This window comes from Pinus tabuliformis, chromosome 4_2 (assembly GCF_031772625.1).
Source record: "Pinus tabuliformis cultivar Carrire ecotype Pingquan chromosome 4_2, CPIR1, whole genome shotgun sequence".
Lineage (NCBI taxonomy): Eukaryota > Viridiplantae > Streptophyta > Pinopsida > Pinales > Pinaceae > Pinus > Pinus tabuliformis.
Genome location: NC_142304.1, coordinates 803801046 through 803828829, shown reverse-complemented (window position 1 = coordinate 803828829; position 27784 = coordinate 803801046).

Sequence of the window (27784 nt, the reverse complement as noted above, 5' to 3'; positions counted from 1 at the left end):
GCCTCTAAAGTCCATTTTACCTTGGAATCCTTCTTCAACATTTTATTTAGCATTCTTATCAGCTCAGCCAAGTTTGGGATAAATCTCCTTAGGAAATTGATCTTTCCTAAGAATGTTTGCAATTCTTTGATGTTTCTCGGATAAGGGATTTGCAAAATGGATTGGATTCTTTCCGGATCTATTCTAATTCCATCTTTTGAAATGATATGGCCTAGCAATTTGCCTTCTTCTAGGCCGAAGAGAGATTTCTTAGGATTTAAGGAAATGCCATATTTCCTACAGGTTAGGAACACTTGTCTCAAATGTTTTAGGTGCTCTTGATCAAATTTTGAGAAAGGAGTAAGGTCATCAAGGTAAACCACTAGGAAATCATGGATTTCCTTGGCAAATGCAATGTCCATGGCCCTTTGAAAGGTGGAACCTGCATTCTTTAGTCCAAAAGGCATTTTCACATATTTAAAGGTTCCCCATGGTGTTGTAAAGGCTGTCTTGTCTTGGTCATCTGGGTGAACAAGTATTTGATTAAAACCTGAAAAGCCATCTAGCAAAGAAATTCTTGAAGAACCCACTACTCTTTGTAGAATGTGGTCCATTTTTGGCAGTGGGTAGTGATCTTTAAGGGAGACTTGGTTCAGATTTCTTAAGTCCACACATAGTCTAATCTCCCCTGTTTTCTTCCTTGTGGGAACAAGATTGGATACCCATTCTGAAAATCTAATGGGTGCTATGATACCGGCCTCAAACATTCTTTTCACTTCTTTCTCAATCAAAGGGAGAAGCACAAGATTGATTCTCAGTTTCTGTTTGAAGGGCTTTTGATTTGGCTTTAAGGGAATGGTGTGTTGAATAACGGAGGTGTCATAGGACTTAAGGTCCTCATAACTCCAGGCAAATACATCTTTAAACTCTTTAAATAAATCAACATATTTTGGTTTTTGATCGGGAGGCAAAGACTTGGACAATTTAATAATTTTGGGCTTCTCTGCTGTCCCAATATTACAGTCTTCCACATCAACGTTTAAGGGCTGCATCTTTGGCTTTTTGGGGACATCGTTTGAATCAAATATGTCTTCTAATGGAGTGAGGCCTGCAGGTAGAAAATTGTCTTTTAAATCAATCACTTCGGCCTCTGCTTCAGCTATTTCATCTAAATACATTTGCTTCAGCTCTTGCATGTTTTTCTCATCAAAAATGGTTGGGTGCAGCATTTGATTTGCTGATTCAGCTGTTATAGTTTGCTCATTTCGACTCATTTGCTGTTGTGGGTCATTCATGGCATCTTCATCAATGTTTGAGCTTGAGAATTCTTGCTGTAAGGTAAGAAAATCATTGATTTGAGCATCATCCTCAAACACTTGCCAATATTTGATATTGTTAGGGACAGCAGGCCTGTGCTTTATCTCAGCAGTAAAGTGGTAATTGGGCTCAAAGGGAAGCTTGCAAGTGCTAGCAAAAGTAGCTAGACTATGAGCATGCATGTTATGGCTTCTAGAAATCTTAGCAAGCTTGGATTTGGTGAAGGAATTGAGTATTTCTGTGGCAGCAGACCTATAAGCTCTTAGCCTATTGTCATTAGTAACAAAGTTACCTTTCATCTGTTGAATGATCAAATCAGAGTCACCTAAAATAGACAATTTTGCAACTCCTAGATCTTTGAGCAGTTTAAGGCCTAAAAAGAGAGCCTCATACTCTGCCATGTTGTTGGTGCATTTGAAGTTTAGTATGTAAGCATGACCCTCTGCATGGTTGTTATGTGTATTGTGAATCCATACTCCTACCCCTGCTCCTAGCTTATTAACAGAACCATCAAACTCTAAATACCATGTGATTTCTTACTTGTGGTTAGTATTAAGAGTTTCAGTCATTTTAGGATTGGGCGGACCTAGGTTTTGTGCTTCATGTGGTTCTTCTTGTATGCTGGTTGCACTAATTGTTTTAACAGTTTCACGGGTATGGGCAACCGAATCTTGATTGATGCATGTTTCTTGTTCTAAAGGCAAAGGCTTCTCATCAATGGGAGGGCAGCTATCATCATTGAACAATATAAAGGAATCCATATCAGAATGGATTGAGTAAATAGGAAAGTTTTGGGGTTTTTCCTCACTACTTACCACATACTTCATCAATGTTTCTCTATACAGTCTCTTTGGTTGCCCAAAGACTGAAATAGTGGCATAGGAGAGGTCTAGTTGGAGAGATCCTTGGAGTTTTGCTCCCCAAGATCTTGATAAGAGCATGCCATACTTTGGTGGAATGTCAGCAACCACCACGTCCATTAGGATCGTTTTGTTGGGAAACTGGACTAAAGACACACAAAGGTCTTTGATTAAGCCTAAACACTTGACCTGACTAGAATCAAATGAAAATAAGTCTTTGTAGGGTCTAGTGACATCAAGGTTTAGCTTCTCCACTACAGCTTTGGGCATTAGATTGTGTGAAGCACCTGAATCAAACATAGCATTGTGCAACACTTTATCATGAATGTGCAAACTGACATAAAAGGGTAGAACAACTCCATGTCCTGATTTACCATTGACTTCAGGACCAAAAAGTAATTCAGGTTGATTATCTAAGACATTAACATCATCCCTGTTCTCTGGCATTTGCAGTGATCTTTTGATTTGCTGTTTGTACACATCATGTTTGGCAAGCTCAAAGAGAGGAATATATATCTTTAATTTACCAATTTCTGCTTCTAAATCAAAAGGTTTTTCTGACTATGTTTTAGTATTGTGACTGGTAGATTTTCCCTTTTCAATTGTATCTTCAGTGATCTTCTCTTGGTTATCAGTGATTTCTTGAGATTGTTCTATTTTGGGAAGGATTTGAGGAGTGCTATTTACATTGTCTTTTGAGGGAAAGGATACAAAAGGCTGCTTATTAGAGGGCTGCATGTCAGATACATCCTCTATGGTCACTTCTTTTAATTTTGGGTCTGTTTTATCAGCAGGTTCTGTGATAGTGGCCTTGTCTTTTACTTTCTTAGCTTGCTTGGCATCCTTTGGTTTGATGGGATCATACACATCAATGGTTCTTGTTCTCAATTTGTATTGTTTATGGACTTCGTAGACAGCTGAATCATAGCCTTGTTTGAAGTCAAATGACTCTCTAGACTTGGTCTGAAATTGCTTTATATCATGGTCATCTTGGTCTTCTTGGGTTAGGAATACTTGTTGTTCACTCCTCAAACCCATCAAGTTTATGTGAGTGTCCTCTATCTGCTCACTAGATGTGGATGCTTCAGCATAGTTTCATGAAAATGAGGTCTTATATCATGGTCAGGACTTGCCCTTCCAACATTTGGGTTCTGATTTTTTCTAAAGTTTGGATTTCTGATAGGATTGTTTTGTTGTCCTTTCCATGAGGCTTTTCTTTCAATAGTTCCCATTCTATTTTCAAAACTGTCCATGCCTTTGATTATTGTGTCCAATTTTTGCTCAAAGGCTGAAGGTTCATCTTTAAAAGTGGTTCTTCTCTCAGCTCTTTCTCTATTTCGCTTGGAAATCAGATTTGCCTCCACACTAACAACTACATTCTGCATGTCTGCTAAGGTTTGAGGGGCTCTTTCCCTTAACTGATAAGCCATGTCTGAATCAAATCCATCATGGAATTTGTATAAAGCAAGATCAGGTGGAGGTCTAAGGTTTTGTGGAATAGCGTTGTAAACATTGTTAAACCTGGCACAATAGTCTAAGACAGCTTCTTGAGGGCCTCTTTTGATAGTGTCATACTCGGATAATATGTGCAGAGGATCCTTCTTCTTCTCCCATATGTTAAGAAATCTTTGGTAAAGGGCCTCTAGGTCAGCTATGGAATTTGCAGGAATAGCTCTAAACCAGGGTCTTACATCTCCTGTTAAACTTTGGATTAAAAATCTTCATTCTTACACTATCATCATCTATTTCATAACTCTCAAAATAGTCCTACATTTTCTTGGTATGTTGCAGGGCTGTGCCAGAACTAGTGCCTTCAAAATATGTGATTTTGGTTTGATAATCCTGAGGCATATCCCCTAGATTTGCAAGTAACTGTAAAGGTGCATATCTGTTAGCCATATTTACAGGGATAAGTGGAACGACTGGAACAACTGGAAGAGTTGTAATAACAGTGGTGGTAGTGGTAGTATGCGCAGTGAATGGAGGTGTGGAACAGGTGCTTGGAGAGGTGGATGTTGAACAAGGGGAAGTAGGGGTTGAACGAAACAAAACTTTAATAGGGGTTGGAAAACAGCTTGGCTGAACTGTTTCAGGACTAGAATCAGCAAACTCTTCTTGTTTTTGTTTGCTAAGGCTTCTAGAAATTAAATTGGGATTTTCAAAAACAGTTGGTGGATTTGGGTCAGGATTTGACCTAGTATTATGTGTTTTCTTCTTGGGAGCCAGCTTCTAACTTGTTTTTTGGAATTTTCTGAATAAGTTCCCCAGTGGAGTCGCCAATGATGTTAACACTCAGGTTGTCCCTTGGCTCCTTAAGGGATACGACCGAGGTAACCACAAACAAATCTTTGGGCTACAATTCCTAGCCTACTTGCAGTCAGAGAGGGCTCTCTCTTTAATATTTAACATTGTTTTGGGTTGATTTTAGGCTAGTTATGGTGTACATGGGTTTTGTTTTGATTTTGGTGGGAAGGATGATGTTTTCAAGTAGAGTTGGGATGCATAGAGTGAGAAGTTCAAACCATTGGGCATGGAGTCATGGATTAGGGCTTGCTGTTGCGTTTTCTTGGTCACAAGAGGAATACATAGCAGGATAGCTACACATAGAACAATATCAAGCTGGAATAAAGATAGAATGAAGGTCAGAGATAAAAGGCAACTAAGAATCTTTCATTAGCTAACAGAGAGGGAAAGTGGATGAAAGTTTGTCTAGGAGCAGTCAAGAATTCTTAAATAACAGTCATATGTGAAAGAAACAGGGTAAACATGATCATTTAAGTATGCATATTCATAACCATTTCTGAAGAAAACATATAGAAATAACAAGAACTGAGCATAGGGTGCAGTCAAGCAAAACCTAATCTATTCTTCTTTCTTACTATTTAGATGGTAACACAATGGTGGCATAAACATATGTAAACTATAAACAGAGGTAGGAAAACACTTATTGAGTCATGTAGTAGCACAAGAATTCCACAGTCACTCTTTGGCCATTAAATAACACAACAGTCAGTTCTTCATCCAAAGCAATCCAGCAGTCTTTGATTATATAGCTCTCAAAGTATACAACACAAGTCTAGAATGAAGATTATCAACCAACCAACCTTTTAAACAATGAATTAGGGTGGTTTATATAGAGAAAATATCCAAAAATATCTATTACAACGGATTTGAGGGAAAATGAGTTTTTTAATCTGATCTTGTCCTGAAATTAATGTAGAAAGATATTTATTTGAGCTGCGCTGGAGGCAGCTACATCAAAATAAGTTAATATGGTGTCCTTGGTGGCTCGGTGCAGTGTTTCTCTATAACTGTGCCTTTAATCTCTTATCTGCACCTCTAAGGCGGTTCTGCTGCTTTTTAGGTGGCTTTAATGTGCACTAATCTCAATCTGATGAGCTTTGAATGGCCTTTACTACTTCTTTGACTCGGATGGAGGCCTTTAATTTTCACCTGCTTTGATATTGCCAATCTAATACTTTTTGTTGCTTCACTGATACTCTTTTATTGAATCTGGGCTTTATCTTTCCTCTAATACTCTTTAACACTTGTATCGGGCCACTTTCTCTCCCTTGATATGCTTGAAACTGTCAAATCGCCCCTTTTCTACCCTTTCAAGGCAAAAATAACTACTGCAAATGCTTTTCGTGGCCTCTAGAATGCTATAGGCGTTGGCTGATTGAATATGAACATACATGAAGAAATCATGTCAAATAATGGGGGAGGAATGCAACCTGATAACTGTGCTAGGGTGAGGCTAGCTTTTAATTTGCGTTTTTTGGGCCTGCTCTCCATTTTGAGCAATTTTTCTTAGCAATGCATCGAAAACTGCCTCTGTTTCTCGTTTTGGGCACTCTTTGACGCGATTTTCACCCTTTGCGCATTTTCTTTGATGACGTCAGCGTGACGTCAGCGGCGGGTCCCGGTACGGCAGGGTGATGTGGTAGTACGGCAGGGTGACGTGGCCGCTGACTGGTTTGACGACGGGGGTGGAGAGACAGAAGGCGGTTTGTGGTTTCATCGGACCGCCTTCTGTACGAGGGCGGTATGTGTCAGAGCCCTTCCGATGCAATAAAAGGCGGACACGCGTCCTTTGTACGACGGCAAAACCGTCGTGCCATCGGACGCTAACTGTCGGACGTCGGGGCGGCTCCGAAATCGCCGAGAGCCGTCGGATCTGGGAGGGCGGATCGGAGGGCCGACGGAGCGCGGAGCTGGCGGCAGGTTAGTGTACAGGGGCCTGCCATATATTTGATTTATTTATGTGGCGGGGGGGTCAAGACTTTGGGTTTGTGGGTAATGTGGGTTTTATTTGGTTTGTGCGCCGGGGGTAGAGTTTAATCAAATAATTAAACAAAACCCGAAAATGTGAGCGCGCAGGGTAAAACATTAAGGTTTATGGGTAAGAGAGGAGAAGGGGATGGTTATTAATTTAACCAAACGCTAAATTAATTCCAGGTTTGAACGCAGAAAGGCTAATGCCAAGCCCCAAATGGACTTAGCATTTCCCCCAAACTGATGTTATAGAGCTATAGTGCCAGGGGATGGAAATATGTACATAGGGGAGCTATTTAGTGCTTTTTAGTAAGGGGAAGGGGAAATAGATAGGAATTTACATAATAATGTTAGAAGTTAATATGAAAATGACAAGAAAGCGCTAAGTTTAGAGATCTTAGGCCACTTAAAAGGGAAAAATGACTTATAGAGTGAATAAGAGTACTCCTAAGCAAAGCAAACCTTTACTTAGGCCAATGATACGACAAATGATGAAACTTAAGAGATATCAAGCAGATCTTGACCTCTTTGGGGAGGCTAGTGAATGATTTGGGGAATAAGAAGAAGGGGGAGTTATACATGCCTCGCTTGAGCTCCTCCAAATGAAAAACTGCCTCATAATTGTGATCTGAATAGATATAACACTTGAAAACATGAAATGGATCACATAGCTTGATTCTGCAACCACAAAACTACTTACCCAGCCTGCTTACCTAGCATTTTTTCTTCTTTTTGCATAGGTGCACTTAGACTTGCAGACCCTGATTGTCTTCTTTTCTTTTAATTGCCCTCCTATCTAAACTCAACCCTTATCTCTTCCAAGGACCCAGATTAAGCAGTTGGGCTCCTTCATTTCTCTACCTAGCTACTTATCTGTCAAGCTTAAGCTGTTTGGACAGATATTCATTCTCTATCTTCTAAAACAAGCAATTTAAACCTAGGGAAGCCAAGATTAAGCTGTTTGGCTTTCCCTTATCTATAAAACTCTTCAATAATGGTATGATTCTTCAAAATGGAACTTCTTGAAAATATGAAACCTTGCAGCATGACAAGATGACCTATTTGGCATGTAAAATAGTCAATCATGAAATATGAAACCTATTGCAAGTGGAGGCTAACAAGATGCATCATTGTTCACGGTTAACCGCACATAATTAGTTGTTGGTGAAATAAAATTATTTAGTTAAAAACTAGCTGTTATTTAATAAATAATTATTTATTATCGAAATTGTTACAATTTATTAATTAAATAATAATATAATCTACAATCCTTTCAATGTGATTAATTGAAAAAACTACTCTCTATAATTATAAATCATAAAAATTTTAGATCTAAAATATCAATTGTTATTTACTTGATTATAGAAATTAAAAATACAAATTTTCCCATTTAAAAGAACTAAGACCTATAACCTAAATTGTTAGATTTAAAAAACCCAAGAGACATATTCTTGCCCCTTTTGAGACCATATTAGGATTGTAGAAGCACCGTCTACGATCATAATCAATTGTAACGCAGAATCAATCTTAATGTTATATCGATCTGATTAAACATAGAAAGTTGTAAAACATAGTGCGGTAGAATTCACTCTTCCTCTGCCAATGTATTTGTTCGAACTGTATCCATTTTCTTCGACATGGGCGCTGGGCACGGACGGTTGGTTGTCTCTTATGGGGGGATATGGCTGGTGGAATGGAGAAATGTCTGGTGTTAGATTGCGGAGCTCAGATGGCACAGTATTTTTGGTGGGAAAGGATATGGCATCGCAGTCTCAAACTATAAAAGGAGTTGATGGAGGAGGCCCGGACTGAGACACCCATTGCTCTCGCTAATGTTTCAAGCATATTGGAATCACCATAAACAACATACACACTCTCAGCTGACCCAACAGGAAGCCGAAAATCGGGAAGTGGAATACCTGAAACGGAAATATAAGGAGCCGATCCATCTGGTGGAACTTGCGAAAATTGCGAACCCTAATTTCTTGGATTCAAGACTCTTTGACGTGGCCTGTCAGACTATTTGCGAGGTGATGAATGACGAGATTCTAGAAAAGCTTTTTGAGCTGCTCAGCTTTCAGGAAGAGGAGGATATGAGCGATGAAGTCCAGCCACCAGAGTAAAGAATGATAATATTAGATCTCTGGTCATCTGTAAGTTTAATTAAAAAGTAAATCGTATGCCGAGGTTAAAAAGCAATTTCTGTTATTAAAAATTTAATTATTTAGAAATTTAATTCTGAAAATTTAAAAATAAAAATATAGAAATAGATATTAATAACAAATAAAAAATCAAAGTTTTTCACTTGTAAACTTGTTTATATTATAAAATATAATATATTATTTTTCATTGTTTAAATTTTATTTTTATTTTTAAATAGATATATAACAATAAGCTAGAATTCACATTAATGAAGATAATTAATTTATATTATTTGTAAATTTATTAACTTTATTTACATAAGTGTACCTGGTATAGTAAATAATTGTAAGATTTATCTTTATTTTAGTTATAATTGTTATGTTAATAATATATTTATAAAAAAAAAAACAATAAATATTTTATTATTATTTTGGAATATCTACTAACAATGAGAGGAAGGTGAACTAGATCAATATTAGGCATATGCAGGAATGAAAAATCAAGGGAACTGGAGGTTTTGAAGACTCATGAGAACAAAGTTCATTAAAATGAACACCTTGATTAATTATGACACTTGGTTACGTGGATCAAATAAATAATTTGTAAGATTTACAATTTTCATTATAACCAGTAAAAATACTTTTGTGGGGCTTGGGTCTTATTTTTCCTTTCAACTACACCATTTTGTTCAGCAGTAAAATGAATAAAAGTTTTTATGTTTAATACCATAGTTAAGTATGCAAAAAATTATTTTTTAGTGAATTTCTCTTCATTATCAATTCTCAATATCTCAATACTTTTAGTATATCCATTTTTAACTATGGGTTGAAATTCTTAAAATCTGACAAAAGTTTTTCTTTTAAGTTTTAAATAATAAACCCATGTTTTCTACTATAATCATCAATAAAAGTAAGAAAATAGATCAAGCAATTTCAAGTGGACCACATATACTATGGGTTGAAATTCGTAAAATCCAACAAAAGTTTTTCTTTTGAGTTTTAAATAATAAACCCATGTTTCCTACTATAATCATCAATCAAAGTAAGAAAATAGATAGCCTCAGATACAAAAGAAATTTCAAGTGGGCCACATATATGAAAAATATATGGTTGTTTGTAAATTTAGTATGTATTCACATAACTTTATACTTGTGAGCTACTTGACTTGGGTAAGGAATTATGAGATCTCTTTTTATTTGAGTTATTTATTTATTTATTGTTCATTGTTGTGATCATCGGTCCTTTATCCTTGGAATTTTTAAGAGGATCACTTGAAGATAACGGTGAACTGAATACATATTAGCCATAGAACATGAAGAAGGGGTAACTAAGATTGATATGGAAGTAACAAGTGAGGATGTCAAAGTGAAGGGAATATGAGGTTTCGAAGACTCAAAAGAAGAAGAAAGTTCATTAAACTAAACATATTGTGAAATGATGACACCTTAGGTATATAGATCAACCAACTTGTAAGCTTTAGAATCTTGATTAAAATAATTATTGAAATTACTTTTGTGAGACTTTCCAACTTTTTTCATTTGTCAGGTTCCACATTTTTACTGCTTAAACATTTCTCTTCTTTATGTGCAACTTGATTGGATTTAGGTTTCATGAGCATCTTTTCTAGCAATTGTAGTTCTTCTTCACATTTCATCAACGTTTTACAGTCTCTTTCAGAAATCATTTCAAGAGATTGGTCTTCATCCCTATACGAAACACAATCAATGTACTTTCCATCATCTATAATATATCCTCTATCCACACACCAATTGTTAGATTTAAAACCAACATAATTGTTATCTTCCATCAACGATTCAGTCATCCATTATGGATCTTCTAAACAGTTTGTGGCGCCGTCTGTGGGAATCGAATCCATGCTCATACAAATAGATTTCATTTCAGCATCATCATCGTACTCACCAAGCATTGGTCTTGGTTCTGGGCCACAAATGCATACATTAATCTCAGTTATCTAGGGTTTTTGCGCCTCCCTTAATAAAATTTTCAACTTGTGCTTTTGTCTTTTTGCAATTAACTGCTTGGTTGGCCATCTATCTATCCTCTTCATTATTCATCCATGTTTTTGACTTTGTAACAACTCCATCAACATGTCAATTCATGCTTTCAACTCAACGATCTCTTTCTCGAACTCTTCATTATGTACGCCAACTTCTATGGCATCGCTATGACTATCCATAGTCATCTTCATCTCCTTCTTCCCTTGCATAAGCTCCTTTGTACTTTTCTTTCTTTGTTGCAAACAACTGCAATATCTCTTGTCTTAACAATACATTGATTAAACTTTTGTTGTCGGGCTCTATCGATCATGCACCCATTACATTCACTAACTCAAAATTAAATGCACTTTTGACTTTACCTATGACTCTTTAACTCCAGACATTAATGGACTTTGGGTGTCAGGTATAACTGAAAATGCATTGTTTTATACAATATATAAATATCTTATTCATGACTCAACTATACATGACTCTCAAGTATTCATGCATGTTCTTCCTTGTTACATTTAGAAATTAATTCTTTAATTTCTAATCAATGCATATTATGCCATGCATAGTCAACAATACATTTGACAAGAAACACCACACTACTTCCTATTTTGGTTTGAATGACATTTTGGACTTCATTACACAATTTCTTCAAGTGAAACTATGTACATTCTTTCTTCCATCCATGAGCTAGGATTTCAACATTACTTTTACAATTTTCCTTTAAATATTTTAACTCACTTCTATATAAGCACTTGTGACCATGATTTTGATAATGATGATGATGGTTAACTTCCACTGAGACCAAACTTTGGTCTATCGGACCTAAAGAAACAAATAATTTAGTTTGATTTAAGATTTTATTCCTATGCTCAAAAAACTTGGAGAGAAGCCTCCTGAGCTCACTATAATTTTGACATCGTAAAAGGCTAGGAAGGTCAGTATTGCGACAAAGATTATGAAACTGAGATCTAATGTGGTTGTACACGGGGCAAACTATGAGGAAGTGGTTTTCATCCTCGATGTTCCTATTCTCACAGAGATGGCAGATCCTTTCCATCCATGGTGTTTTAGGAACTGCCCAATGACCTGTTTCACTATGGAGCTCATGAGAGTTCGTTCTAATCTTCACTACATTAATTTTCTTCTTTGAGCTAGTTAAAATAGAGAGATACTTTTGATCTTCTAGGGTGGGGTTGATGACCTTCTTATAATAACTTAATTTTCTTTTAGCTGTTAAATCTTTCTCAGTAAAAATCTCACCACCACTAAGTCTTTCTAATCCAATATCAATTACCTCTCAAATTGAACACGCCTTATCACTCCATATAATACTTTCACATGCTTTATATTAAAATATATATATTTTTTTATAAAGTCACTTTATAAAATTTGATTTACACATTTCTTTTTTAAAGCTTATAATTTAAGCATGTAAAAGCATTACGTAACTTCTTTAATCATAAAGGCTTGTCTTTGACTTGGATGTACACAAACCACGCAAGTCACAATTTCACACAGACCTCAAATAACATTTTCCACAAAAATGATAATAACATTTTCAATTTTTACTCACTTAACCTCGAACCTGTGGGTTATGGTCCCATTGTGTTTTAGTTTTGTTAGCTCTAAATGAATTAATCAACTTCAAGCCACACGTTGGTGGCTAGTATTGTCCTACTTTTTGGTCTCTATCCTATCCCAAACACAACACCTTAACCTTTGTTTTAACCCTAAAGGCCTATTTATTCCTGTACTTTTTCCCAATTTCACACATTCCTGCACTCCTCTTATGTTTTTCATATCCAAAGGTTATATATGTACTTAATCATTAAATTACAGGTTTTATATCCTAAAATGTCTTTGCAACTAATATATTCCTTTCTTAAGTAATTTGATGGAAACAAAGTGTTAATCTATGTGAAATATTGGTTGGTACAAGAATCGTGCTTGTACCGGTCAGCATTCATGCATTTTCGAGGCAGTTGTCAATTATTTGTTTGACTCACTGCTTACAGACAAAACATTTCAATAGACTGCATAGATTTCTTGCTAAGAGATTAGTTTCCTTGTTGGGCTCGACAATTAGCGAAGAAGGCGAGATATGAAGGCTATAATTCGGCTGCAAAACCTCTGTTTAAACTTTTTGCAAACAACTGAAAGGCTTAATATATCATGTTGCTATATTTTTTATTGTGGCCAAGAGCTGAAGTATGTATTTAATAGGGTTTCTTTGTAAATGTTAGGGAGAAATGCTATATTAAACCTTTTCTACCATTTGTAATCTCTGAGTATCGCCATTTCTGGGTTGGATCGAGGATCCACAATGCATATTTTGTCTTTTTGAAACTTAATACAAAGTAACATGCCAGTTGTGAAGTTCTTTGTCTTGATATCATTGTGATGCTCCATTTGAGCGCTTGAAGTTTTCCATTTTGTTACAGGGAAATGAGCTGGTTGGCTAGGGCCCAGCCAACCCAACTCGTTCTCCCTTCGTTAAAGGTGTGTTAGATTTATTTTTATGCAAGGTTAATGAAGCAAATCATGTTTGGATTCTTTTATAGATAATGAACTTTAATTTCTTGCAAGCTGTGTGATCTGGATCCAGGTGTGTGTGTGGTTCATTTGCATTCACTTTTATTTCCTTCCATTCTTTCCTACAAATGTGTGCTGCCTTTTTCTTTACAAAGAAAACATACATCTAGCTTCCTGCACTGGTGTGTTTTCATTTCAGCAAGTTGAAAGTTTCCTTTATTCATTGCAGCCAGTCGTTCTTATTTCTGCAGGTCTATTATTCTTTTGCAAATAGTGTTTGGCTTTTTAGTGAAGCATATTCTAATATTCAAGTTCATATTTAGATTTGATTAATGTCAATAAGATTTCACTAAAATACTGTTACATTATTTGGGTTTGTACCTGCACTTGTTGCTGGACATAATATCGAATTTATCAAAAGGATTCCCTGAGTTAAAATGATTATTTGTATAAGGTTGTAGATCTAATTTATTCAATGAACAGGCATCTCAGGAAAGGGCTCGTTGATGTTTGAGTCAAAGTAGTTTCCAAGTAAAAAAGTTTCTTATTTCAATAAAAAAACCCTTTGGCTGTGAAATCACTTTTCATTTCCGAGCATGTGATTAGTCAATAATTCATTTTTCTCATAGATGTTCACTTCACAGTTCTATTTTCACCTTGCATTTATTTTCTTAGTTAACACGCTTTTATTTCTTGCAACCAATTTGGAAACCAAGTACAGGAACTCTGGTTTCCTAGTGTAGGAACCTCTGTTCTAGTACAGGAATTGACATTCTGATTACAGGAATAGAGTGCTCTAGTACAAAGGCTCAGAAGCTTCACTCCAGTATAGGAACATTGTTGTGGTACAGGAATGACACCTTGGTATAGGAAGGAAAATTTTGAGGAAGACATGCATCCTTATTAGTTGGATCATTCTTCTATCTGACAACCATACTGAAGAGAATCCCAAATAGTTAGTTTATCGATTCATATTGTTCATGATTAATTGAGTTTCGTTTATTTGAATTTGTGCAAAGCACATTCTTTTCATTCAGCACTAGAGTTTTCTTGTTATTCATTTCCGTGTGATATTTCCTTTCAATTCTACAATTTGTAATCAAAGAAGTAGGAATACAATTAGAGAAGGTTCATATCATTTCTTTTCATTTCCTGTGCTATGCCTTGAAGAGTACGAAACCCGAGCTAACAAATTAAGTATTGAAAGGAGTCTTCTTAACATCAATTCCTGCACCCAACATTTTGGCGATGTTGCCGGGGAGGTGTTTCTAAAGGTTGCTAAGAACTTTCTTGTTTTCTTTCCTTTGTAGTAGGGGTGGGTCTGCTTTTATTTTTTCTATAGCGTGCTTCTATTATTGAAGGATTTCATAGTACTGATTTATTTATTCATTTGCAGCATTTGATTTAAGATTCTTTTTTTGTAAATTTACAAGCTTTTTCATTTTTTTGGATTTTATTTTAAGATGAATGCCTAAAAGGGGTAAAGGTATGAAGCCCAATAAGGGTCGAGGGAACACTGATAAATCTGAAACTTTTTCTCATATTGGACCTTCTTTTGCAGGCAGAAAGTCCAAACAGACACAAACTCATCACGCAGGAACTGTCCACTTGGATTCTGGAAATAACAGTTTAGGTGTGACACAACCCAAGAAGGGGAAGAAGGAAACTAGTGGTGCTCCAAAGACCAATTTGAGCCATAGTCAACCTTCTCAATTTAACAAAAGTAGTTTGATCAGGGGAACAAAAATGACAGAGCACGAGGATCGTGCTGAGGGGACTGGTGAGAATCAGGTAATTGAGGAACAATCCACCTTTGGATTTCCAATAGTGGATCCTAACACAATTACTCAAATGAAGAACATTCTGTCATCAGATCTCCCTCATTTCTATTGTAAGGTGCATGGAGATCTTACTTCTTTTCTTTTTGAGTTTGATATCTTATGTAGAAGCTATGATTACTCTTTAGATGCCCAGAAATTAAAGTTATTCCATGCAACTCTCAAGGACTCATCCTTGCATTGGTTCATGGGACTTGGAAGGAGAACTATAACTTCTTGGGACCAAATGAAGAGGGTGTTTTTGACTAAATAGTAGAAATATTGCAAAACTAGCGAAATGCAGGACAAGATCTTCACCATTGTGCAAGGTGATGATGAGACCTTCGAGGATTACTTAGAGAGATTTTTATACATCCTCAAGAGGTCAAAACATAAATTTGACATAAGTACTATCAGGACCTTGTTCTTACATGGACTTACTGAAGATTCTAGGCATAATTTGAATTTATTAGGACAAGGGGATATTGCTCATAAAACTTTTGATCAAATTTGTGACTTGTGCAGGAAATTTTCAAGGAATCAACCTAAATCCAGTAGAGGAAATCAAAGTAGAACTAGTAAACTTGGATCTACAGATGCTATGATTATTGGGTTGGAGAATAAAATGGACAATATGAAAATTGAAATAATGAATATTGTTAGCAAGAAAATAGACTCTTTAAAAATTCAGCAGAAATTGGTAGATGAACAAGAGTCTTTTTCTATTTTTTGTCCTAAATGTAGGAAAAAACATATTTTAAGAGAATTTCCTGCTGATTTAAAATGTGTGATTTGTGCAAAAAACCATGCCATTGAGAAATGCCCCTACATACCAGGATTAAAACTTGTATTTGAAGGAGATAATTTTGAACCTGAACCATTACATGCTATGGGAGCACAAAGAAATTGGCCTCAAGTAAGTGCAGGTATGGTTCCTGAATCTTCACCACATTTTTTTGGTCATAATGCACATCCATATTCCTATTATAACACTCATCACTCTCAACCTTGGCAGCATGGGAACCATTATCAGTATGGGCAACCCCCTCAATCCTGGAAACAAGGATGGAGAGGGTCAAACCATCCACATCATTCCTATCCTGCAAAGATGTCATCATATCCTCCTACATATGCACCTCACCAAATGTCACAAAAATCATTTCCTCCCCTACCTCAACAAAGTCAACTGATGCCACCATTACCTTTACCACAAGCTTTTTGACCACCCCAACTGCCTGCTCAACTAGTAGCAAAACCTAATAATAAAGTAGTGCAATCAATTCATTCTGTTAAACCTCCCCCTTCTCCTATTCACCAAACCTTGTTGGTTGGGATACATGAGCTTCAATTGAGACCAGGAAGGGAAGTCAAATCATAAAAACAAAAACAACCCATGGTGATCATTGAGGAGAAAAATGAGGAGGAAACTCTTGGTCATTTGAAAAACAATGTCATGATTCAGCCCATTCCTACACCATCAGAGTTACCATCTTCTTCAAACCAACCTCCCTATCTAGAGAGGCTAGTTATTGATAGGAGTGACCCTGCGTCTAGTCAGGCTTCTAAGCCGAGGCATCTTTCCATAATGTTCCCTTTGCTTCAGGCTATTAGAGATATCGTCATCAGCACGAAAATCATTAGGGAACTCTGTCTCAAAAATCCAAGGAGGAAGAGAATAGAACCTCAGACCATTTAATTTGTTGGCCGAGCAACCGAGTTAATGACATGATGTGCACAAATGGAAAAGTACGTCGATCCTAGAAACCTGGTTGTTTTTGTTCAGATAGGCAATATCCTTGTCCCCAATCTGTTAAAAGACCTGGGTGTAGCCATCAATGTCATGAATAGGTGGACCACGAATCAACTTGGGTTGGTCCATATTCGTCCTACCCCTATTGTGATGAAACTTGCAGACAAATCAAAAATCAAGCAAGAAGGTGTGCTAGATGATATGGTCATCTCCATAGATTCTTGGGAATACCTCGCAAACTTTATTGTGCTTCAGCCAAAAAATATTGTGGGTGGACATCCCTTGATTCTAGGATGACAATGGCTTGCCATAATTGATGCTTACATTGGATGTCACTCTGGTGATATGTATATTTCACATGGAGACTCTAGGAAGAAAGTCACCTTATACCTGTCTGCTAGATCTATTCAGGAGCTTAAGGGCACTTTGTGGTTAGATTACGACAATAGTGAGGAGGAGACTCAACCTGTTTCTTTGATCCACCATCATACCGAGTCTACCTAGGAGGGTGAATTATGAAATTTATTAAATAATATGGACACAACTCCTAATTTTCACATGTTTCGTCAAATCTTTAGCCAAGATTTTCAAGGAATTTTGGATTCTAAACCCTCCTCATCACCGGTCTTAGTAGCATCTTCCTGCACTCTTGAGCCTGAGACTACTCTTATTGAAATTAATCCAGGAAAATCCCTACATATGAGTTTAGACCTAGACTCATCTCAACGAGAGCATCTTGTTGATTTTTTACGGGATCACCTTGATGCCTTTTCATGGATTTTGGAGGGATCTCGACCTATTCGTCAACCCCAAAGGTGCATGAACCATGCATTAAGAGATATTGTGAAAGAATAATTACAAAAACTCTTAGACACTAATTTTATATATCCTATACTTGATATCCAGTGGGTCTCCCCATTGGTAATAGTCCTGAAAAAGGATGGGAGATGGTGCATCTGCATTGTTTATCGAGAACTTAATAAAGCCACTCTCAAGGATTACTTTTCTCTTCCTTTTATCGATCAAGTGCTAGATACCCTTGCTGGTAAAAAGTAATTTTCATTTTTAGATGGATTTAGTGGGTACAACCAAATTCAAATCGCACCTACAGATCAAGATAATACCCCACCTTTACATGTCCATGGGGTACATTTGCTTACCAAGTGCTTCCCTTTAGACTATGTAATGCACTAGACACCTTTCGAAGGGTTGTGCTAGCCACTTTTGCTGATATCGAGTGTGTTGAGATCTATATGGATGATTTTCCAGTGTTTGGTAACTCATTCCAAGAAGCCCTCAAAAATTTAGAAAAAGTGTGTTTACATTGCCAAGAGGCTCACCTTGCTTTGAGTGATAAAAAGTGTAGATTAATGTGAAAAGAAGGAGTAGTCCTTGGACATTTGGTTTTCGACAAAGGTATCCAAGTAGACCCAACCAAAATAGAATTTATCTTGCGTCTTCCTACACCCAAAACACAAAGGGAAGTAAGAGGATTTTTGGGACATGTAGACTATTACAGGGGGTTCATTAAGAACTTTTCTAGGATAGCTACCCCCCTTTTCTGATTGTTAGCTAAGGATAGTGAGTTTTTCTGGTCCACAGCTTGCCAATAGTCTATTGAGACATTAAAGGAAAAATTAGTGCAGGCACTAGTTTTGAGAGATCCCAACTGGTCCCTTCCATTCCACATTTCCTCTCATGCCTCAGATACTTCCATTGGCACAACTTTAGCACAGGAAGAGAACAAAGAATCCTATGCTATTTACTTCATCAATAAAAATTTGCCACCCGCTGAATTGAACTATACAATGACTTAGAAATAGTTTTTAGCTGTAATTTTCGCTATCAATTATAAATTAAGACACTACATCACAGGATATGAAGTCTTTGTGCATAATGACCATTTTGTGATAAAATATTTGATGAATAAACTATTAACTAGCAGTAAAGTGACTAGGTGGTTACTGTTGTTGTAGGAATTTAATGTTACTATTGTTGATAGACAAGGAAAATATAGTGTTGTAGCTAACTATCTTTCTAGATTGAGTAATCCTAGTAGAGTAATTCATGTTGATGATGATTTCCCTGACGAACATCTTTTTGCTGTGTCAACAAAGTCTCCATGGTTTTCTGACATAGCCAACTATTTAGTCACAGGAAAACACCACCTCACTTATCTGTTCGTGAAATCCAGAATATCATATTAAAAAGTGTTGCATATTCTTGGATCCAAGGATACCTCTTTTACATTGGACGAGATCTTATCATTCGTAGATGCGTAAGAGAGGAAGAAGCGTTTGATATACTAAAATCTGCCCCTTGATGAACCTTGTTATGGTCACTTCGCTGATAACAAAACTGCATGTAAAATCTTACGTGTTGGATACTTTTGGCCTTCTTTGTTTAAGGATGCAAAACATTATGTCAAGCAATGCAATAATTGTGAGCGAATGGGTCAACCTGTTCAAGCCAACGAAATGCCTTTATGTCGTCAGATTATGATTGAGCCCTCTAAAAAATGGGCTATTGATTTTTTAGAACCAATAAATCCAATATCTATGAATAAAAAGCATATATTGGTTTGTACTGATTTTTTTACAAAATGGGTAGAGGCTAAAGTTGTTCCTTTTGCTACAGAAAAAGTTGTTGAATTTTTGTTTAGTGAAATTTTTACTAGATTTGGTGTTCCTAGAGATATTTTTACTAACAATTGGCCACATTTTATTTCTAATCTGGTACAGGAAGTCATGGATCAATACAAAATTCGGCATAGGAAGTCCACTCTGTATCACCTACAAGCAAACGGTCAGGTGGAGTCTACCAACAAGGTGATCGAATCCATCCTCACCAAAACAATAAATCTTCATTGGAAGGATTGGGCTAGTCGGTTACCTGAAACCTTATGGTTATCGAACCACTTGGCTAAATAGCACAATACATACACCATATGAACTAGTCTATGGGAAACAAGTTTTTTTGTCAATAGAGTTATAGATAAGAACTTTTTGAACAACAGTTCAGTTGGGATTAGATCTCTAAAAATCATAGCAGTAGCATCTATTAGAGTTAAATGAGTTAGATGAATTTCGAAGAGATGTTGTTCAACAAAATGTGTTAGTACAACAGCAACACAAAAAGTGGCATGACAAGTCTATCAGGAAGAAGCAGTTCCAACCAGGTGATTGGGTACTTCTTTATGACTCTAGATTTAAACATTTCAAAGGAAAATTCCATACATGCTGGATGGGACCTTATGAAGTAGTCAGAATTTTCGAGAATGGGGCTGTAGAGATCAAAACTATTGATGGGAAAAATTCAGTATTCCTTGTGAATGGGCATAGACTCAAGGTATATTTTCAACCCCTCACAAAGGAAGACTTCATGCAGCAAGTGCAACAACAATCTGAGCTAGAGATGGTAGGTGGCTATGCCAACCTATTATAGATCTGATTCTTTCTTTCCAAAAATAAAGAAAATAAAAAAAATTGACAAAAACTAAAAATAAAACAAGAAAAAAATATTTTCTTGTGATTGTGAAAATTATTTTGCTGACATGGTCACAGAAGGATCAACCTAAAAACTAGCATGCTAGCAGGAAGATCAAAATTCTAATAAGATGGGAATGTTGCTTGATCTTTATATGTGCTAATTGTCACCAAGAAGAAGCAGGTTTTTAAGTGCAGGAACCAAGCCCTTATCCAAATTTGGGACAGCTGACATAGAATTTTTTATGCAAGCAACACTCAATTCCCCTTGCATTTACTTTTGGTTCAGCACTATTCAAGCATATTTTTGAGGTGAAATTCTGCCCTTCTTCTATTTCCTTTTTCATAAATTCCCTTCTATTTTTTCTTCTTCATCCTATGGAAATGAACCTTCCCTTTCTTCTAAAGAAACTGCCCCTATCCAATTTCGTTTTTCCCTCTTTTTCCCTTGAATTTATTTTCCCTTTCCCTTTTTCCATATGCCCTCTTGGTGGTTTCACACTTGAGTTCCCTACTGAATTTCCTTACCATTCTGAAATGTACTTCTTTCCCACTTCTTTTCTCCCTAATGAATTATATTGCAGGATCTGATCAAATTCATGGATTAGATTGGAAGGCATGTATCACTACCAAGAAACTGGTGAATAAAACATCCTTTGGAAATTTCACAAATCTTTCAAAATTCAACCCACAGATTGTATTTTTTAGAAAAATTTTCAGATATTCCGCAACATCAATTAGTGCAGGAACAATGATGTCCCTTGGCACAAGAATGTATGTTCCAGTGCAAGAACAGTAAATCTCAGGTGCCCGAGCAGAAGACATGTGCCCAGTGCAGGAATAGTAGTAGTCTTCAGTGTAGGAATGTATGCTCAAGTGCAGGAATGTATGTTCAAGTGCAGGAACCAACAATTCCTTAGTGCAAGAATGTATGTTATGGTACAGGAATGTCTAGTGCAGGAATGCATGCTTGAAGCCAAAGTTCATTCCAAGGATAAAAAGGGATTTTATATTTTATGTTTAGTATAAAAATTGCACTCAGTCACGACTGACTGCACTACTTTATGATGATGTCATGCAATTATTTTCTTTTGTAGATGATTAGACTTTGTTGATCGTTACTAATTAGGAAATATTTTTTAAGTACATGGACATTTAATTATGAAAACCTATCTTTATTTAAGTTAACATGTGTTCCTTGAATGAAATCATGAGCTGATCAAAGGATGTGTGCGAAAATCTCCCAGAATCCAACGTTCATTTTTGAAAATCCGTTGATAATTAAATGATGACCCGCTCCTATATAACACCTCAAATTTTCTCACATAACTTCCTCCATTATCGCCTCCCACCACCAATCATTATTACTACATGCACGATTAGATCAGGTCGTATCATATCCTTTCCCAACAACTGAGATTTTATGAGTGTGGCCGTTAAAGAGAAAAAAATAATATAACAATGTCCATTTCATTTTGTAATTTTGAATTTCTTAGTTTTGAACCCCCCTGCTAATTAAGTCTCCCAAATTTTGGGTCGTTGAGAAAATCTGAACAAGCAATGGCGCTTGCTCAAATTGAACCATGGTCTGCGAAGGAAGTATAGCAAATGACAGAGTACAAGAATAGCATGTCCATGATGTAGGAAGCAAGAGTCCTCCTATTATTTCTGAAGTTTGATGGTTTTTATTCGGCCGTGGCATCAGAATTTGTCCAAACCTTTGATGGACGCAGGGCCAAGGTGGGGTCTCTAGAACTTGAAGTGACAGAGCAGACTATTTCATGGGCTACAAGGTTGGCAGCCACATGAGAACAATGGTTCAAGAAAGGATAGCTCGAAAAAGGGGCTTGGCGTAGATTTGTAGTCAATAAAAAGAAGAAAGTGGATTGGAAACAAGGGCTGTAACAAACTGCTATGATCGAGAAATGAAGACATTTGTTGTACATTCTACAGAATTTCCTCACTTGTGAAGGATGATATTCCCTAACCTTCCTATATCACATCCGTTTGCTGTTACACTTTGAGTCCGGTAGGTTGATTAATTTTTCATAATTCTTGCTTAAAAGTTTGGAAAAATTGTGGAAGGGTGTTCAGAAAATTCAAGAGAGTCAGGTTTGGTTCAAGCTATATCATTATGGTTTGACCTCAATTTTGGTTAGGAAGGAATTAGAGAGTAAAAATTGTGACCTGGGAAGGGTTTTTGAAGGAATTACGAGGAAACATAGTGGAGTCACCCGGGAATAAGGGTAAGAGTAGGAAGGAAGAATCTAAACATACAGATAAAACCCTCACCCCACAAACTAGTAAGAAGGAAAAGACCATGCCTAAGGAACCAGTGCAGGAAGAGAAACAAGCACCCATAACCAAAACCCCTCGCCCTTTGAAGAGAATAACTAGAAGTTCTATTAAGAAGAGGTTTGCCTCCTCGAGAGAAGGCCATACTCAGTCAACCTCTCCAATAAATATAGTTGATTCACAGCTTAGTTCGTTGAATGAGAACAATCTCTTTCTCCTTTCATATGTTGCAGTTCACACAATGTTTAGTGTAGGATACCTCGAAGAGGAAGATGTTACTCCTCTGTTAGTTCTAGTTGGAAAGATGAAAAAGATGAAGACCTCTAAGACACCAGATGTCAGTGCAGAGAAGGGTCTAGCAAAGGATCAGGGTAATGAAGCGCAATGTAATGTTGAAGAATATGGAGATGAAATACAATGTGATGACAAAGTGCAGGATGATGAGACACTCTGTGATGACAAAATGTCGGATATTGATATATAAGATGATATTGGCCTCTACAACACCAACACTTGATTTGAGTCAACTGCTAAGAAGATTCTGACGCATGAGGAATTCATTAAGGAGGATTCCATTCTTAATTTGAATAGTCAGGTCAAGGAGCTGAAGAAATGTATTTATAGACTTGAAGTTTTAAATCAGGCTATAAAAGAACGAGGGGTGGTGCTGCAGAAGAAGAATGTTGAATTGGAAGGGGAAGTGCAATAATGAAAATGACAAGAAATAGTGTGGAAGTTTTGAGCTTTGAAATGCTATGGTCGACTCAAGCAATTGGTCAAACGGGTCAAGAAGGCTCGAACTTCAAATCAAAGGATATTGAAGACAGGAATTAACAAACATATACAAGACTGAATGAAGGTATCCATGTGTTTTTTTGCAGAGGTAAGGGTGAGGTTGTGTGAGGACACACAACAAGATAGGGATGGGAGGATGTTGGTGGCTAGAATTGTCCTACTTTTTAGTCTCTATCCTATCCCAAACACACCATCTTAACCCCTGTTTTAACACTAAATGCCTATCTATTCTTGTACTTTTTCCCAATTGCACGCATTCCTGCACTTCTCTTATGTTTTTCATATCCAAAGGTTATATATGTACTTAATCAATTATAGGTTTTATATCCTAAAATGTATTCGAAACTAATATATTCCTTTCCTAAGCAATTCGATGGAACCAAAGTGTTAATCTATGTGAAATATTGGGTTGGTGCAAGAATCATGCTTGTACTGGTCAGTGTTCCTGCACTTTCGAGGTAGTTGTCAATTCTTTGTTTGACTCACTGCTTATGGACGAGAAAACTCAATAGACCGAGTGGATTTATTGCTAAGAGATTAGTTTCCTTGTTGGGCTCAACATTTAGAGAAGAAGAAGGGATATTAAGGCTGGACTTTAGTTGCAAAACGCCTATTTAGACTTTTTGCGAATAGCCAAAAGGCTTAATCTATCATGGTGTTATATTTTTTGTTGCTGCCAAGAGCTAAAGTATGTATGTAATAGGGTTTCTTTATAGATGTTAAGGAGAGATGATGTATTAAACTTTTGCTACCATTTGTAATCTATGAGTATCGCCATTTCTGGGCTGGATCAGGGATCCATGATGTGTATTTGATCTTTTCGAAACTTAATACAAAGGAACATGCCAGTTGTGAAGTTCTTTGTCTCGATAACGTTGTGATGCTCCATTTGAGTGCTTGAAGTTTTCCATTTCATTACAGGGAAACGAGTTGGTTGGCTAGGGCCCAGCTAACCCAGCTCATTCTCCCTTCGTTAAAGGTGTGTTAGATTTAATTTTATGAAAGGTTAATGAATCAGATCATGTTTGGATTCTTTTATAGCTGATGAACTTTAATTTCTTGCAAGTTGTGTGATTTGGATCCAGGTGTGTGCGTGGTTCATTTGCATTCACTTTTCTTTCCTTCCATTATTTCCTACAAATGTGTGATGCCTTTTTCTTTACAAATAAAATGTACATCCGACTTCCTGCACTGGTGTGTTTTTGTTTTAGCAAGTTGGAAGTTTCCTTTATTCATTGCAACCAGTCGTTCTTATTTCTGCATGCCTGTTATTCTTTTTCAAATAGTGTTTGGATTTTTAGTGAAGCATATTCTAACATTCAAGTTCAGATTTAGATTTGATTAATGTCAATAAGCTTTCACTAAAACACTGTTACATTATATGGGTTTATACCTGCATTTTTTGTTGGACTTAATATTGAATTTATCAGAAGGATTAGCTGAGTGAAAATGATTATTTGTATAAGGTTGCAGATCTAATTTATTCAATGAACAGTCATCTCATGAAAGAGCTTGTTGATGTTTGAGTCAAAGTAGTTTCCAAGTAAAATGGTTTCTTATTTCAATAAAAATTTCCTTTGGCTGTGAAAGCACTTTTCATTTCCGAGCATGTGATTAGTCAATAATTCATTTTTCTTATAGAAGTTCACTTTACAGTTTTATTTTCACCTTGCATTTATTTTCCTATTTAACATGCTTTTATTTCTTGCAACCAATTTGGAAACCAAGTACATGAACTCTAGTTTCTTAGTACAGGAACCTCTGTTCTAGTACAAGAATTGACATTCCGAGTACAGGAACAAAGTGCTCTAGTACAAAGGCTCAAAGCTCTTATCTGCAAGTCAAGATATTTAGTAAGGGCCCAATATACATACTTCTAGTATAAAAGCTTCACTCCAGTATAGGAACAACGTTCTAGTATAGGAACCTTGTTGTGGTATAGGAACAACGACTTGGTACAAGAAGGAAAATCTTGAGGAAGACAAACATCCTGATTAGTTATATCATTCTTCTGTCTTATAACCATACTGAAGAGGATCTCAAATAGTTATTTTATCGATCTAGATTGTTCATGACAAATTGATATTTTCCTTTAGTTTAATTTCTGCAAAGCACATTCTTTTCATTCAACACCAAAGTTTTCTTGGTATTCATTGTCGTGTGATCTTTCCTTTCAACTCTACAATTTGTAATCAAAGAAGTAGGAATATGATTAGAGAAGTTTTATATCATTTCTTGGCATTTCCTATGCTAGGCATCAAAGTGTACGAAAACCCAGGTTGAATTTTTTTTTCATATCATTTCTTGGCATTTCCTATGCAAGGCATCAAAGTGTACGAAACCCCAGGTTGACAAATTAAGTTGGAAGGATTCTGCTTAACTGCAATTCCAGCAACCAACATTTTGGCATCGTTGTCGGGGAGGCATTTCTAAATATTGGTAAGAACTTTCTTGTTTTCTTTCCTTTGCAATAGGGGTAAGTCTGCTTTTATTTTTTCTACAGTGTGCTTGTGTTGTTTAAGGAATTCATAGTGCAAATTTATTTATTCATTTGCAACATTTGATTTAAGATTCATAGTTTTGTAAATTTACAAGTTTTGTGATTTTTTTGGATTTTATTTTAAGATGAATGCATAAAAGGGGTAAAGGTCTGAATCCCAATAAGGGTCGAGGGAACACTAATAAATCTAAAACTTTTTCTCATATTGGACATTCTTTTGTAGACAAAAAGTCCAAACAGACACAAACTCATCATGGAGGGACTGTCCACTTGGATTCTGGAAACAACAGTTCAAGTGTGACACAACCCAAGAAGGGGAAGAAGGAAACTAGTAGTGCTCCAAAGACCAATTTGAGCCATAGTCAACCTTCTCACTTTAATAGGAGTATTTTGATCAGGGGAACAAAAACGGCAGAGCACTAGGATGATGCTGAGGGGACTGGCGAGAATCAAGTAATTAAGGAACAATCCACCTTTTGATTTCTAATAGTGGATCCTGAAAAAATTACTCAAATGAAGAACTTTCCATCGTTGGATCTCCATCATTTATATTGTAAGGTGCACAAGGATCTTGATTCTTTTCTTTTTGAGTTTTATATCTTATGTAGAAGTTATGATTACTCTTCAGATGCCCAAAAATTAAAGTTATTCCCTGCAACTCTCAAGGACTCATCCTTGCACTGGTTCAAGGGACTCGGAGGGAGAAATATAACTTCTTGGGAACAAATGAAGATGGTGGTTTTGAATAAATACCAGAAATACTGCAAAACTAGAGAAATGAAGGATGAGATCTTTACCATTGTGCAAGGTTATGATGAGACCTTGGAGGATTACTTAGAGAGATTTTTATACATCCTTGAGAGGTTAAAACATAAATTTTACATAAGAACTGTCAGGACCTTGTTCTTATGTGGACTTATTGAAGATTCTAGGCATAATATGAATTTATTAGGACAAGGGGATATTGCTCAGAAAAATTTTGATCAAATTTGTGACTTGTGCAAGAAATTTTCAAGGAATCAACCTAGATCTAGTAGAGGAAATGGAAGTAGAACTAGTAAACTTGGATCTACGAATGCTATGATTATTGGGTTGGAGAATAAAATGCACAATATGAAAATTTAAATAACGAATATTGTTAGCAAGAAAATAGACTCTTTAAAAATTCAGCAAAAATTGGTATATGAACAAGAGTCTTTGTCTATTTTTTGTCCTAAATGAACGAAAAAAATCTTTTAAGGGAATCTCCTGCTGATTTAAAATTTGTGATTTGTGTAGAAAACCATGCCACCGAGAAATTTCCCTACATGCCAGGATTAAAAGTTGTATTTGAAGGAGAGAATTCTGAACCTGAACCATTACATGCTATGGGATCACAGAGAAATTGGCCTTAGGTAAGTGCAGGTATGGTTTGTGAATCTTCACCACATTTTTTTTTGTCATAATGCACATCCATATTCCTATTATAACACTTATCACTCTCAACCTTGGCAACATGGGAACCATTATCAATATGGGAAACCCGTTCAATCCTGGCAACAAGGATGGAGAGGGTCAAACCATTCACATCAGTCCTATCCTGCACAGATGTCATCATATCATCATACATATACACCTCACCATATGTGACAACCATCCTTTCCTCCCCTACCTGAACAAAGTCAACTGATTCCACCATTACCTTTACCACAACCTTTTTGACCACCCCAACTTCTTGCTTAACCAGTACCAAATCATAATTGTAAGGCGGTGTAATTGATTCGTTCTATTAAACCGCCCCCTTCTCCTATTCACCAAACCTTATCGGTTGGGATATGTTAGCTTAAATTGAGATCAGGAAGGGTAGTCAAACCAAAAAAAACCCCTGGTGATTATTGAGGAGAAAAATGAGGAGGAAATTCCTCGACATTCAAAAAACAATGTCACCATTCAGCCCATTCCCGCACCATCAAAGTTACCATCTTCTTCAAACCGGCCTCCCAATCCAGAGAGTCTAGTTACGGAGAGGAGTGACCCTGAGTCTAGTCTG